The 16,209-nt window shown below is 42.9% G+C and overlaps 1 protein-coding gene across 2 annotated transcripts in view; it reads right to left on the bottom strand.

The window, feature by feature from the left end:
- Cers3 (ceramide synthase 3) overlaps positions 1–16,209 on the bottom strand; it is a 98,923-nt gene that overhangs the window by 82,401 nt on the left and 313 nt on the right. Inside the window, exon 1 of one of the 2 annotated variants that reach the window (XM_028872857.2) lies at positions 7,554–7,699. The exons of the other annotated variant lie outside the window; for it this stretch is intronic. The gene's annotated coding sequence lies outside the window, so the exon portion shown is untranslated. Of the gene's footprint in view, positions 1–7,553; positions 7,700–16,209 lie in introns of those variants that run through there. 2 annotated transcript variants of the gene reach the window in all.

Here is a 16,209-nt window from a genome sequence, read left to right on the forward strand (position 1 = left end):
TGTGCATATGTTAGACGTCCTGTTTAAATTCACACCCCATAGTAGCAAAAAAGAGAGATGTAATATGTTATATTAGACAAACATATCCCTAAGTTGCCTTCTAGCTTTGAAATTTTAAGTCAGAGTTCCAAACTGATGGTAGAACTTGATATGAGCCAACATTTAAAACAGAAACCCAGAACTGCAGGTTTATTTCAAAAATCAGATCTGGCAACAGTCATCTGAGTGACAAGCCTTAAATAGGGCAGACACGCTTTCCTAAGCTGACCTGCTGACTCAGGATCTGCAGTTTTCCAAGGCATTAAACACCGTGGATCCCTACTGCAGAATTTCTCACTGTGGACTATGTCTTCATAGTCAGGAGAACTTGAGCAACTGGGTCCTGCACACCCAGGTAGAACAGTGAGAGTTTGCTCACAGTGGTGGGCTTTCAAAGACTGCTTCTCAGCCTCGGCTGTACGTATGAAATGCTGGCAGACGTTTTAGAACTATGCTTTTCCCTAATCTAGACCATTAGATCGGGGTTTCTGACTGTGTAGTCCCAGCATCAGCAACACAACTGTTGTGAAGCAATCTGAGATGGCAGTGTTGCCAACATCCTGTAGTTCCCTCTGTGTCCCTGTCCCACACTACCCCATCCTCCTCCTCCTTTATCCCATCCCAACTCCCAGCACCACAGGTTAATGTTGCTTCTGTTGAACTTGCTAACAACAGAACCATACTGAATCCTTATCTCAACTGTGAGGACTGAGATGTATCCATGTTACCACATGCAACAGTTGGCCCATTTCCCCTCATGTTTACGATTTCACTATGTGACTTTAGTGTAAACTTTTCCCACACTATTGTTGGTGCATATTTGGGCTGTTCTGAGTCTAGGGCTATAACAATTAATGCCAATAGCTATAAATATTCTTGAATGTAGACATGCTCATAGGACATTATGCCCTAGACGAAGAACTGCCAGAGTATAAATCATTCACATATTCAGGTCCAGTAGGTATGTCTAAACAAAGAAATGTATCCAAAAGTGTCAAATGTACTGCCACTAGAGTGTCTCAGAGTTCTGCCAGCACTCTGTGGGACTTTTGGTGGGTGTACAGAAGTACAGCATTGTGGTCTTCATTTTCAGTCCCTGATAGTTGACAACACCAAGGACACTTGGGGTTCTCAGCCATGTGGCTGCATGTCTGTGATGCACCTGCTTAAATCTCTTGCTCGTTTTTCTGTTGTGTTAACCTTTCAGAATTGATGTGTCTAAGGGGTTGTCAGCATGAACAAGTGTGACTGAAGCTGTCATAACGCAGTCTATTAGTTTGTGTGCTGACTGAGGACAATCAAATGGTTTTGACTTGATTGCATGTCTTGGACATGAGTTCATTAGGATATGTAAGGCACATGTCTCCTTTCCCTCTGCAGCTTGGTTTTTCCTCTCAATGGTATGCTTCAAGAGTCTGAACTTCTCCATTCTAATACAGTACGATCCACAGATTTTTTTTCACCATGTAATTCTGTATCTTATTTAAGAAACCAAGGCCCATGCCAAGGTCATAAACATAGTCTACTTTTGTCATCCAGAACAATGCTGCTCGGCAGATAATAAAAATGGAGGTCACATACAGTTTTAAATTTTCTAGTACCTATCTTTTAAAAATAAAAATAAACTGAAATTTATTTTAACATTTATATAACCCAATACTTAAAAATTGCTCATTTCAATGAGCAATCAGTATAAAATTATCAATGAGATACTTCATACTTTTATCCATTTATTATTATTTATTTTATTACTAATACGGGTATGTAGGATGTGTGTGTGTGATCATTCTGTGATATGTTTGTGGAGGTCAGAAGGCAATGCTCAGGAACTGGTTCTCTTCTTCCCCCATGGGTTCCAGGGACCGGACTGTTCAGAAAGTATTTTTATCACTGAGCCATCTTGCCAGTCCCATGTCTTTCTCTACAGTGAGTTTATAAAATCTACTTTGTGCTTTTTACATTTCAGCATGATCTTCTTTATTGGGCCAGCCATATTGGTAGACCCATATAGGTCTGGAGGTTATTCTGTTTTGTCTGCTACGTCTAAATCAATATATAGATCTGTACACATTTTAGGGCAACCATTTTTCTTTCCACATGGATATCCAAACAGCTCCCAATTTCCTGTGGTACTGAGATCATTGATGACAAATACCAGTATCCACAGATGTCCCTAAAATCCCCAGTCCACTCTACTGACATGCCACACCCTCCTTTAAAAGTCCCTAGTAGATTTCTCATTCATATCTCATGTTGAGAACCATTTCCATGTTGAGCAACTTTATAAGGTGGGAAGGAATATAAAAGTTAAGATCAGTAAGTATCAAGTGTCTCTTTATGATACTATTTCAGGAAAGTGCGTGCGTGCGTGCGTGTGTGTAGGGCAGTGGGCTGGATAGTAACTAAAGTACCACCTGCCTGAAAAGTACTTCTTACTATCAATAATAGTTAAAAACATTTACAAGTGGCAGCAATAGTCTAGTCTGTGAGACCAACATTTGCCTGCTATTTTTCAGTCATCGATTCGGGGAGCTATGCTGTTTTGTTCCCACACAGTTCACAGACTAGAATTCCACTTCAAGCAGATTGTTCCTGGAAATGATCCAGGTAAAGGCAGTTGGAGTTAATGGAACAGGAGGAGCTCATTAGGAGACCCTGTAACTTTGACCCAAAGTAGAACATGGCAAGGGTCCTGTAACGTGTACAACATTACAGATGAGCATAATTTAAGTTTTCTTTGCATCAGCATATTTTATGTTTTTATAGTTTTATTCCCAGGTCAGACAAGAAAACAGACTTTGAAGAGAAGAAATTGAAGCCAATTTAGATATCAAACTTGAGTAATCTTCATTATTGAGAAAAAAACTGCTCTGAGAATTTTTCTGCTTAAATCTTGAAATGATTAGTTTACTGCTAGCCTGTGTCGGGCTCAATATAATCAACAAGTATTCATTGACTGTCTGATAAAATATGCCTGACAAAGGAACCAAAATAAGACAAATGGCCTTGTTCCAGCAGACAAGCACACCGTGGAGAAATCAATGGTTTATCACAAGAGTTTTCTCATAAAGTACTTCATTTTAGAATATGGATATGGTAAATAATTGTCTCAAGTCCCTTAGTGTAATAGTTGATCTATTTCAAATAACCTAAGCAGCCCTGCCTGTAAATTTTATATTCTTCCCATCAACAAGAAATGTACATATCGTTGGGGTTCCTTTTCTAATTGTACAGAGACACAAAAGTTTGGTTTGTATATACCAATATGAAGCAGAAAAATGTGAGGATTTTGGTTTAAAAAAATCTTAGCTGGTGGTAGCAGTATTTATTTGTTTGTTTGTTCCAATTCATAGAACTCAGCAGGCTGAGGCAGGAGGATTAAATACCAGGCCTGGGCTCCATAGTGAGGTCAAGGCCAACCTTAGATACATGGTGAATCCATCTCAGGAAGTGTGTGTGTGTGTGTGTGTGTGTGTGTGTGTGTGTGTGTGTGTGTATGTGTGTTACAAACTCTCAAACACACCCCGGTGCATCTGTTGGGGGAGTCGCACCTCTCCTTCTACCATGGGGCAAACTCAAATGGTCAAACGATTGCGGCAGGTACCTTCACTCTATCTTGCTGGCTCCAAACTACTGTTCTTTATGCAAACTGATAAACCCAAATCAATTGAATCCAGCCATCTTGCTGTGAGTGCCTCCATCACTCTTGTCTACAGTCTATCTGTTCTCATAAATTTGTGGGTTGGTCTCTTCTCATTGCCTCCTCAGTTACACTGAACAATTCCTGGGAATCCTAAGACTGGTGTGAGGGAGCTGCTGGTACCTTTTTGCCATGTGTCTGCCAGCTTCTAGTGGTACCTCTGCAATGGCTTTGGGACCCAAGAAAACTTGCATCTGAAATCGGTATGTGCGTCAGATAGGTGTATAAAAATATAGCTCCCCGATCTGTCATTTTGCAATAATGAACACAACAAGCTGACTTTTAGGAAAGAAATACCTTCTATGCCTGCTCTTCACTGGGTTTATTATACTGTGGGGATGTTTTAGCATACACCTTTCACTTATTCACTACTTTTCTTTGAGGCAGTTTCAAGGATGCATCAGTTCCACAAAAAAATAATTTCAGTAATCACAAAAAGTGACATTCAAAAAGTCCCTATCCTACCAAAAAGCAGGCTGCCTGGACAGTCAGGTCCACGAGGGCAGGGTTTGTCCACCCCTGCAGTATTGATGGTCTTGAGCCTAGAGCACATGGAAAGCATTCACCAATAATCACAAAATGGAGAATTAAGTTCTATTTAGCAAGAGCCACAACTGCCATGTGGATGGCACCTAACATCTGCCTTTCTTTCCATCCTAACACCCAACCTCACACAACAGGCATTAAAATAGTATGCTACAGATAAGGGAATCAAGGTTTGAAGAATTTTACTGTCCTGGCTAAGTCATAGTTAGCAGGAAACAGTGACTCACATTCAAATCTTTCTTGTCTACACTCTGTCAAGCACACCACACCTTCACCCTAATCTATAAAAACTATAGGTTGATGTTTAAGCTTTTTTTTTTTAAAAAAAAAAATAAGCTACCAAATTGGAATGTTTTGTTTTAAGACTCCAATATCTCCAATAATTGACAAATGGGATTATATAGAATTGAAAGTTTCTTCACAGCAAGAAAATATTGGTAGAATGAACAGTCTAAAGAATGGGAGAAAATCTTTGCAAGCTATATTTCTGGCAGGGTTAATGTCTAGAATATATAAAGAACTGCAAAAATCAAATACCACAAAAATGTGCTAATTGATAAGTGGGCTGCAGAATTAAGCATACAGTTCTTTAAAGAAATACAAATGGCCAATACATATTTCCTAAAAGTAATCTTAATCCTTATCCATCAGAGAAACGAAAATTAAAACCACTTTGAGATTCCCTCTTACCCAAGCCAGAATAGTTCTCAATGGGAAAACAGACAACAGATACTGAGCATGTGGGGAAGAGAAACACTGACTCTTGGTAGGAGTGTAAACTGGTACGGCCACTATGGAACTCAGAGTGGAGGGTTCTCAAAAAGCTAAAATTAAAACTACCATATGACCCAGCTACCCTACTCCTGGGCATACACTGGAAGAATGCTATATCCAGCCACAGAGACACTCGTACATCCTTGTTCATTATTGTTCTATCCATAATAGCCAGGAAATGGAACCAGCCTAGATTCCACCAACATATGAAGAGATAATGATACCTATAAACAGCAGAATTTTCTTCATCTGTAAAGAAAAATAAAATTACAGAATTCACAGGAGGAGCTAGAAAGATGCTGCATGGTTAAGAGCACAGACTGCTGTTGCACAGGAGCCAAGTTTATTTCCCAGCATCCATGTCAGGTGGATCACAACCACCTAGGACTTCATCTCTAGGCAATCCAACACCAACTTCTGGCCTCTGTGGGTATCTACACTTATGTGTACATACCTTCATACAGATGTATGCACATGAACATAATTAGAAATAAAATACATCATAAAAAAGAAAATAAATGCACAGACAACAGATAATATTACATTAAGTAAGGTGAGCCGGACTCAGAGAGACAAATACTGCACGTTTCCACAGATGCACAGCCTAGCTTCAGTTTTTATTTCCATAGGGGTATTTATGTGGGGCTGGGTGTGGAGGGGTCACAGGAAAAAGACTAACGGTGGAGGAGGGACAACAGAGCACATGAACGTGAAAGGGGATGGTGGGCTTACTGAGGACAGAATAGGACAGTGCAGGGCTAGAGGGGAGCCAACCAGAATTAAGTTCTCATAAAACACCACAAGGAAAACTTGGACTTTTCATGCTAACTTAAAAGGGTTTTTGTTGTTGTTGGTGGTGGTGGTGTTGTTGTTGTTTTCTTTTTTAATGATTCCAAGTTGGAAGGTTTAAATGTTACCAATGGCTTTGGAAATACCTCTCTACATTAAGGACACTGGAAGGCTAATGGAATAGGAAATGAAAAATTCTGCATTTGGGTATGTAAAAGGCCACAAAAGCTTTGTCTTTCTCATGAGTTATACCAGTCTAACACACTGAAGCTAAACTTTCTCTTGTGGAAGGTGCATAGACTATAAACTCCATCTCCTTGAATTAAATGAGAAAATACATATACATACAGCAAGGACTGAATAACAAATAGAGATTGTAGCCAACACAACTAACCAATGTTTAGAACTAATAAATTATCAATAATAAATCTAGACATTACCAAGAATTATCTTCAAAATCATGTTAATCAATTTGATTATTTTAGAAATAATTTGTATAGTTATTACCCATACATGTGCCTATTATCGCCTTAAAGTATTTTTCTTTTGACCAACAATCCTATGGATGAAATTATAATTGAAATTCCCCTCTTGAGGATTTTAAAAAAAAGGCTTACAGGAGGATGAAAAGTAAGAAAGTTAAAAGTTTGGACTTTCAGGCACGGTAGAGAAACCACATACAAGATTAGGGATGTAGCTCAGTGGTAGATCATTTACTCAGCTTACAAAAGGGCCTGGGTTCCTTCTCCAGCAAGACAGACAGACAGACAGAGGGACAGAGATACACACACAACGAGGAAGGGGTGAGCCGGGTGGCGGCGGCGCATGCCTTTAATCCCAGCACTCGGGAGGCAGAGGCAGGCGGATGGATCTCTGTAAGTTCGAGGCCAGCCTGGGCTACAGAGAGAGAGATACAGGAAAGGCACAAAACTGCACAGAGAAACCCTGTCTCGAAGAAAAAAAAAAAAGAGAGAGAGAAAGAAAGGAGACATTGAACACCAATGGTTAATGAATAAATTAATATTCATCACCTAGGGAGTCCCAAAGGTTTCTTTCCCTAGAGCTGTATAAAGATTTTCCAGAAAATTATAATTTTTTTTTACAAGAACTTCTTTCCTAAGACTGTTTAATTTAGGAAAAATAAAGTTGTTTTGTTTTGTTGCATGAAGCTAGCTGCTTTAATCAACCAGCTAATTTCTTTGGGGCCTGACAAGGAGTCTTACATCCCTAGAGATAGGACTAACTTGGACAAGTTTGTCCCTGAGGTGAGCAATCCTGCCTGCTCTGAGCGAAGGCCCTGGGACAGGGTTTGAAATGGATTGACAGGCCACCCAGTCTTGAGTCAGGTTTTCCTAATATCAAAGCCCAGCGTGTGTGAGGGCAGTGTCTAAGCCACTCTCCCATCCCTTTCATGGGTCAGCGGCAGCTCAGCCTTCAGCAAAGCGAGAGAGCCAGGGGCACGGGTCCCGACTCCAAGTCTCCTCTCGTCCGCCAAGACTGCTGAAGTCAGGCTGCAGGCAGGAGGCTCCCCACCCTTCCTGAACCTCTCCCACAACATCCCGGCAAAAACAGGTATTTTCATTCTTCCTCTCTCCCCTCCCTACCCCTCAACCACACACACACACCCTAGAACCACATACCCACACCGAGTCAAGAGACCTTTGTATGGAAGCTCCCCCAATAACATCACAGAGCTGACGCCTACCTTCCCAAGGTGTCAGGCTGAAGAAGATGTTCCTCGCCTATGAGGAGCAACCAGAGAGGCTTCCCCTTCCAGCCAGCTCTGTTCTCATCAGAGAGCAACACACCCCATCTGTACGTAAGCCCTGAAATTCTTGCAGAGACCCACCCTCGAAAGTTGCAAGTCAAGATTTCTGACTGAGAGCAGTTAGTCACGTGAGGCAAAGCTACTGGATAGCACCTTCAGGTTCTTCCAGATGGGACGTCGCTTCCTGTTCCACCACTGGGAGAAGGGAAAACTGGAGTCCGATCAGACACTGAATTACAAACGCGTGGGTTGCCTCATCGCCGCTGCCTTTGGTGTACACAGGCACTGGTCGGCCTCGAGCAAGGTGGTTTTGCTGGGTGCACTGAAGGAAAGGGCTTGGGTGGCCGGCCACAGGGAAGCTCGAAACACTGTTGCACTCTGCTCTGAGCTGGTTTGACAACTACAGCACACTCTAGCAGCTGCAAATCCCAGCAGGCTTTTGGGTAACTAAAGCATCACCACTAACACTCCTCTTGCACCATCAGACTCTTAGGTGAAGGAGCCTTAGACACAGAATGTGGTTCCTCGGCTTGTTTCCCAATGATGGGGGCAAAACCTATTTAAAGAAAAAATTCTAGCAACCAAAATAAAGAGATCAACAAAACAGTCTGGCAATGTTTTCTTTTTAGAGCATCTTAGTCAGATGCAATTCACCTTGTTTTTGTTTTGGTCTCAAAGAGCAATGGCCACAAAGAAAGATGAAGACAGGACCACCCTCTGCTTCCGTTTCCAAAGGGAATGTGTACACGTGACTGGGATTTGAGGAGGTGGACTGTGGGGGCAGCTCCACTTTCTCTTGCGGAAGATGAGCTAGCTCTGGGCTTGGGCTAGTTAAAGGTGCTTTGACGGGAAGAAAGCTCCAACAAGTTGATTCATGTATCCTGGTTAGCCAAAGCCGGCATCCTTGGCGTTTCTGCCAGCGGATCCCAAGAGCGCCTCACCAGCTGCCAACAAATGAAAAGCCTTTCGTGTTTTCTGTCAGCTGCTGGATGACAGAAAAACTTCAAAAGTCCAGAAGTGGAGAAAAGGAGGTGGCAGTTTCAAGCCAACAGAAACCACCATGCTTGAATTTTACTTCGGATTTAGTTCACAGAAAGAGGACTGAGAAAGCCCTGCCATTCAGCGTTTGCTCACTCATTCTCCCTCGACTGTCTTTTTGCAGACTGCTTTCTATTAAAAAGTTAGTGAATTTAGCACATCGTTAGGAGCAGGTTTGGTTTATGTCTCTAATTGAAGCATACCAAGGGCGTGGAGATCAACTACATTCAAGGCCAGCCGGAGCTACATAGTAAGTTCCAGGCCAGCCTGCGCTACAAAGTGAGCCCCTGCATTACAAAACCAAAGCAAACAAACATCTTTAGCTAGGAGGGCTGAACTCCAGGTCACTAGAAGGGTAGATGGTCTCAGGAGACTGCTGTGGCCTTCCCTGGCTCTCTGGGATGCCTTTCCAGATCTAGTCCGACTTCCCATGGCTCTCTTGCTCCCTTTCCTAATTCAAGGATTTGTTCTCATTCCTCTCTCTTGCTGAGAAGCCTTGACCTTCCCCCTAGAGGATCAGGAGCAGCAGCCTGCTCCAGGATGCCCCTCTGCCCTTTGCTCTGGCTGCTCTCAAGCTCCCTTGGCCAGCAGTCCTGCTGTGCATACACCTGCATTTCCAACCAGCTGCCAGCTTAACTGCTTCCACTTCTGCTTCCAGGGAGCTCAAGGGCCAGCCCTTCCTGCTCCTCTATTCCTGGGGAGCACAGTGCCCAGCTGGTCAAACAACCCAGGTCTCACTCACACTCATTGCAAGTCAGGGATATCTGGGGGAAGACAATTTCCCTAAATATTATTCTGGATCCTTCCCCCAGTTCAACTAGCCAGAACAGAATCACATCTTCTTTTGTCCCTTCTATAATAAAATTCATATTATCTCCTAATGAAATGTAATGTTCACATCAAACAGGAGCTATTGCACATACTTCAATGCATCTGATATAATGAAAAGAATCTTATTAGTGCTATTATCTTTGGGGGTGGTACCGGGGATTGAACCCAGGAACTTGTATATGCTAAGTACATAGTCTAGCAGAGTCCCAGCCCCAGCACCGACTCCAGCCTCTTTTGAGTCACTGTCAAGGCCCAGTCCCCATTCTTCAGGAACATATTTCCTGCTCTATGCTAAAGGGAGGGGACAAGAGGACTGTGAGGTTTTGTCACCTGTGACCTCTCTAGAGCCAAATATCTATGTGTCAGTATCCTTTGCTAGGCAGCTCCTCTTGGAAGATGACCCCAGGGCCCTGGGGGCGGCGGCGGGTGGGGGTGGGGAGGACAGGAACAGGAGCCTGTAAACATATCTCAGGCGAATTCCTTTCTTTATCTAACTTCTCACTTGTGCCCTACTACAGTGTATTTAACAGTTAGTGCACTGTTAATAGACGAGAGAATCCCCAAGGAATGACAGACAGACAGAACAAGGTGCCCATGGGGGTTCCATGGCTTAAGTTATACTCAACTCTCTCACTTTATGAGTGAACTTTAAGAGTGAATGGAACCATTAAATCCAGGTTCTGTTTTGAATTTTCAGTCATAGATATTAAGGCATGAAGTCAAGAAGACTATGAATGATTTCAGAGAGCACTTCAGGGAGTAGCTATCAGACAAATGAAATATAGACAATGAAGCAGGGTTTGAGTGGATCAGTTTTACTCAGGAGACATGACAAAACTGCCTAGTTCTTACACAGAGAACAAGCAAAGGTCAAATGTCAACTTAGTTATTAGTGTGCAGAGGATCTACCTCGTCCATTTACATAATGAAGTAGGAAATGACCTAGGCAAACTAGAGCCAAACCCAGTTAAGGTTCTGGAGGGCCGCTCGTGACCTCAGAAGAGCAGGATGCAAGGAGCCGGACTCTGGGATCCAGCAGCAAGAGGACAAGCAAGGCCCCCAAAGGCTCTGCACAGGAGCCCAGAGCAACAGAGTGAGCGCAGGAGAAAGCAGACTGGCGGGACTGCTACGCTGCTGCTGCAGCGGGTGATGCTTTGAACCCAGAAGAGCCAAGCAAGGTAGAAGGGACCCTTGTTTCCCTGCCACGCCACTCAATGGAGGAGGCAGCTTTCACCGTGTTCTTAATCTACCTGGGCACATGTTCTGAGCTGTCACCGTCAACCAACTGTGTTTCATAGAATGTTTACTCTTGTCGTGTTTCCACACTTTTCAAATGCTAAGGTTTGTGCATAGACAAGACTCTAAATCAAAATGACAAGAGCCCCTGTATCCTGCCGCGCACATGTGTGTGCGGCTCCTGCAAGACGTAATGAAATGAATATTCCTACCATGTATTAAAAATGTTTTTACATTTAGTGTGTGTGTGTGTGTGTGTGTGTGTGTGTGTGTGTGTCTTTGTGCTGTGGTGAATGTGTGAAAATCAGGAGACAACTTGCACAAGTCAGTTCTTTTTTTTCTACTGCGTGGGTTCCAGGGATAAACTCAGGACATCAAGACTGCTGGCAAGCACCTTTCCCCACTGAATCATCTCATCTGACCATAGGATTTCCTAAGGACACTTAAACCCCTGGATCAACATCTGTGCTGAAAGAACAGAAAGGCTACATCATATTGACACGAACCAGTCACCTCTCCCATTATGACTCATATAAATCCTTCAATGGATTACAGGATTTTAAGACCTGAATTGTGTCTTTCTCTTTCCACTGTACCGAGTTTCTGCACTTACCCTGGCCTGGTGGTGGAGGGCCCACAAGCAAACACACACACACACACACACATGCACGCGCATGTGTGTGTGTGTGTGTGTGTGTGTATATATAGCAATATCATTAGTGCTGTGTGAATATATATATATATATTCGCACTTTGAGGCCCCTCTTTGAGAAAGAGACTAGCTACAGTCACGCGTCTCAGGGGAGAAGGTTCTTACACACTCATCCTCCTAGGACGCCCTCCCCGTCCCTCAGCATCCACCATCCTGCACCATTCTCCCCTAAGCTACCTCTCCCCATCTAACTCACCCTCTTCCCAGTTTATCTGTTCACTGCCGTGTAAGCTCTAGGAGGGCTGGGATCTTTGGATGGCCTGCCTACTGCTGAATTCTGGGGGCGAGGGGGGGGGGCGGGGGCCGGGGCGGTAATTAGAATTATTTCCGGCAGCTTTAGAGTGCAATGTCAACAGAGTAGCTTCTTTGTCTGGATACCTCCCATGGCACCCTTCCTCTCTACCACAATAGGGATTTGCTTTGTCAAAACTTGAAGAGATCATTGCACATCATGAAGGCGGCCAGTTCTGCTGTGGGTTTGTTAAGAGGTGGGGAGATTTTCTCCTTCAAGAATTAAGTCTGTCACATACTGAGGACTTGAGAAAAATCATTCTTGGCATCACTCTGGCAACACTGTCTCTGATGTTATATGCAAGCCAGACCACAAGTTCACATATACAGCTTGTGAATAAGGCTGTCTCTTAAAGGCCAGTGTTTGGCCAGCTGGTCATAGTCACTTGTATGTACAGCCCTTGGCCATCATGACTGAAGAAGACACGGTTTGACTTGGTTCCTCTAGAAAATTTTGTCTGCTAAGGTCCACTTGATACAAATAATAAAGGGTCTTATTTGTATTAATTGTGTGACTAAAGATAAATTGCTTAGTCCATCAGACAGACTTTCCCGTTTCTCAGCTGGAAAACAGTATCAACAGCAATATCATTAGTGCTGTAAAACATTAGTCAGCCTATATAAAATAAGCTTCTAAATGGTACTGTATGAATGGAAGCTGTGATTATAGCTATCATTGATGATTGGTATGTTTAATTTATAGGCTTTTATTCTTATGTTATTTTGTAACAGGTCTTAGTTTGTGCATCTAGAATTAGTTTATCCAATTAAATCTTGAGTGTAACAACTGTACAAAATCTTGGTGTTGCAACCACTTCTGGTCTCTGAATGTCATATTCACTAGCTAATTCCCTTGGCTAATAGTTATTAGGTTCATACTATGTGCCAGACACATTGTCTGTTTTGAAGGAGCTACAGATCTCAAGAATAAAAATAGAGTATGACTACCAAACCAGACAGACACACGTTTCCATAGATAAGCAAAAGCATCCACAAGACTTTTACAGAGAGGTGTGGAAGAAATGGCCATGTGTATTTGTGGAGTGCATATATTTTTCTGTTCCAACACCGCTGAGAAGATGGACTCTCCAACATTTGCTACCTTCAAGTCCCACGTGAAAAGCATGAAAGTACGAGCCATGGATTTTAAATGAGGAACTGGGACTATATAATATAGAATCAAGAAACAGATGGAAGAGGGCAGATAAAGTTTCACCTTCTCAAATAGCCAATTCCAGGTCTCAGTTCCTAGATGGAATTGGTGAGGGCAAGCATCTGTGGTCCATCTCCATGACTTGTGCTGGAGTATCCAAGGAAATGTTCCTTGTGTTTTGGCTGGACTCATGAGAGTTGCATAAACACTAGCCAGTAGGAGAAATAGGTGATAAGCAGGGATTAGAGCTCGAATAAATATTTTTGGATACTCAGTGCCATGTCATGCATGAACTAGATGAGGAAACAAAACACATTGTATTTACTGACCCATTTTTACCCAGCACAGTCTACAAAAGGCTTGGAATACAGAGATCAACACAATGGCCTTGACCTTGAGGAGATATTATCTGTTTCCTCCTCCTTCCGACGCTATTTCCTATCCTGTGTCCTATTATGCCACCTACATACCACACACATACACATTAAAAAAAAAAAAAAAAAAAAAAAAAAAAACCTGCTTGAGAAACCAGAAAACCAGAGATCCCTAAGAATGGATACCTCTCTCCAGCCTATGGATTCTCTGAGAAAAAACAAACAAACAAAAACCATGGAGAGCCCTACAGAAAACACAGATTAGATCGAGTGTCTTAATTCGAGTCATCCAGGACCTATTCCCAAGAACATGGCACCTTTATCTGTTGACTTCTGACGAAGGCTGTGGTTATGCCAGAGGTCATTAGAGAACTTCAGATCCAGCTTGAGGACAGTGGCTGTTGTCACTCTTTGATAATCTCCAGACTATTATTAGGGAGAAATCTAATTCAAACATTTTCCCTCGTCAGGTGTGTTTTAGCTTTTAAAACATTCATGGTGACCTGCACATTCTAAGGTGACTGGAAGTGGTGCTGAGATAGATTCCAACACACAAAGGCTGTTCCCTTCTAAAGCTGCCCACACTCAGAAGACAGCTCCTAGCAAACTGCTTCCTGCTGCAGAAGTTAGGCATGCATCTATCTATCTATCTATCTATCTATCTATCTACCTACCTACCTATAATCTATCTAGCAATCTATATCTATCTATCCATCAATCTATCATCTACTATCTATTGCCTATATCTCTCTATATCCATTCATCTATCCATCTATCATCTATCTATCTACCTATCATCTATGTATCTATTACCTATATCTATCTATCATCTATCTCTCTATATCTATCTGTCTGTCTATCTATCTATCTATCTATCTATCTATCTATCTATCTATCTATCTATCTAGTGCTGTGGTGAGAACCGAGGGCCATGCACATGCTGGAAAATGCTCTATCACTGAATTATTTTCCAGCCCCAAAGTTACTGACTCTCTATGCCAGTTGCATTAAATCTAAACTTCTAGGATTGCTTACTTCTTACCACTTGATGTGATTCCCACCTTATTCCATATGAGATGCCAATACTAATCTTCCTTTTAGTTGATTCAGGGGCAGTTATCACTTTGATCTGGAACCATCTCCCATTATCTAAGACCCTACCATTTCTTCTAGGACATTGTCTCTTAAGTTCAAGGGCAGCCTGGGTTACCTAGCGAGGCTTTGTTTCAAAAATACAATGAAACAAAACAACGAACTGAAATGAAGGGGAGCAGATGGGAGTGGTAGGCAGAAGGGAGTCGTAGAGTTCCTGCTGACCATGTGCAGGACCCCCAAGTTCAATCCGTAGCATCAAACCAAACCAAACAAACAAAAAACTAGACTGTCACTAATGAAACACTTTTAGCCTGAAAGCTTCGGGTGAAAGTAATAACTGGAAAGCAAAATTCTTGGAGTACTGGATGTCTTTACTAGGTTTCAAGGGAGCCAAAACGGAGCAAAGAGAGCTGTATGGGCCACACATGGCAACAAAAGAGGCAGTGTGTAGGCCATGCATACTTTCACGGTAACAAAGATGCCTTACAGCTTCTGGAGTTGCCAACCAGCACAGTGACTCACACATTCAAGCAGCTCTGCCATTCCTTACACGCCAGAAATGGTCTGCACTGATCGTAATGGGTCAGATAACCAAGACCATGCATGCCAATGCTATGAGAAGTCAGTGTAAAGCACGGAGTTAGCTGGAGACAAAACCCCACTTAACCCTACCTCAGTTTCAATCATGTAAACAATGGGGAGCATTGCTACTGTAAAGGCACTTTCTGTGCATGCAATATACTTACCTGGTATAAACAAATGACTTAATTCTGGATACTTCAATTTTTTTTAAAAGGGTTTAAACCTACTAAGTTAATTTTCTTAGTCACTGTTGATGAGGGGTGATTTATAGGGGATTAATTTACTATTTTTACAATTCTATAAGCCACCTAGACTTTTCCTCACTGGTTCCAGTTCAGTTTAGAACATTTTGCTTTCTTTCTCTTTGGGGGCAGAGAGGATGGGGCCCTGGGGATTGTATCCAAGGCCTATCACTGAGCCATACATCTCATCCTGAAGTCAATTTCTGAAGAGATGAAAGAAATCATTGGGTAAACAGCAAGTGTCGGAATGATTTAGGCCTCCGCCCTGGGATTAGGAACAAAAGGGTGGGTGTCTCCCTCATCTCAAGGGTCCCAGCACCTAGAATTGCAGTATATACAAGGAACATACTGGGTCTTGATACATGTTAAATGAAGGGGGGGGGGGGTAGTGTAGTGTGTGGGGCTGTGGCATAGGGAGAATATGAAGTGAAGAAATCAGAGTTCCCGGGAAGAGGCTTTGGGGCTGGGAATACAAGGCCATTGGTGGCATGTAAAGCCAAGTATAAATTCAGTCCACCTCAGTCAGTCTCCAAGGCTTCCTGCTAAATTCCCTACCTTAGCACTCGGAAAAAATCTGGGTTAGATCTATTAACCTAGATGAAGACACAGCTCAGTAACATTTTACATCACAAAAACTAAGGTAGGTGCAGGTAAGAACGCAAACCTCCAGGCACTGTGGCCTGAGATGTCTCTAATGGACTTTTTACAAGGCTGTGTGTGCAGTGGCTACAGGGAAGAGGTGTCTATACTGTCCCTACCCCTATTTGGGGCTTGGGACTGAATCCCAGGTCCACCTGCGCAGCTACAAAGACTTTTAGTCTTAGAGTATATGTATTGGGGGACATGATTTAGCTTGTGAGAGGCCAGGGGCACAGTTTCTGTGGAGGGAATAGGGACCCTGCTTGGCCAACATGGACACAGGGCCTAGGGGACGGAGACCCGGTGTGGTGTGCGTGGGCCCAAGAATTCCCGGGCCTGTAAGGAATAGGGACACAACGCTGGCTTGTGCGGGGTCAGGAATCTGCCTGGCCATCATGGG

Source organism: Peromyscus leucopus, chromosome 1 (genome assembly GCF_004664715.2).
Source record: "Peromyscus leucopus breed LL Stock chromosome 1, UCI_PerLeu_2.1, whole genome shotgun sequence".
In the NCBI taxonomy this organism is placed as follows: domain Eukaryota; kingdom Metazoa; phylum Chordata; class Mammalia; order Rodentia; family Cricetidae; genus Peromyscus; species Peromyscus leucopus.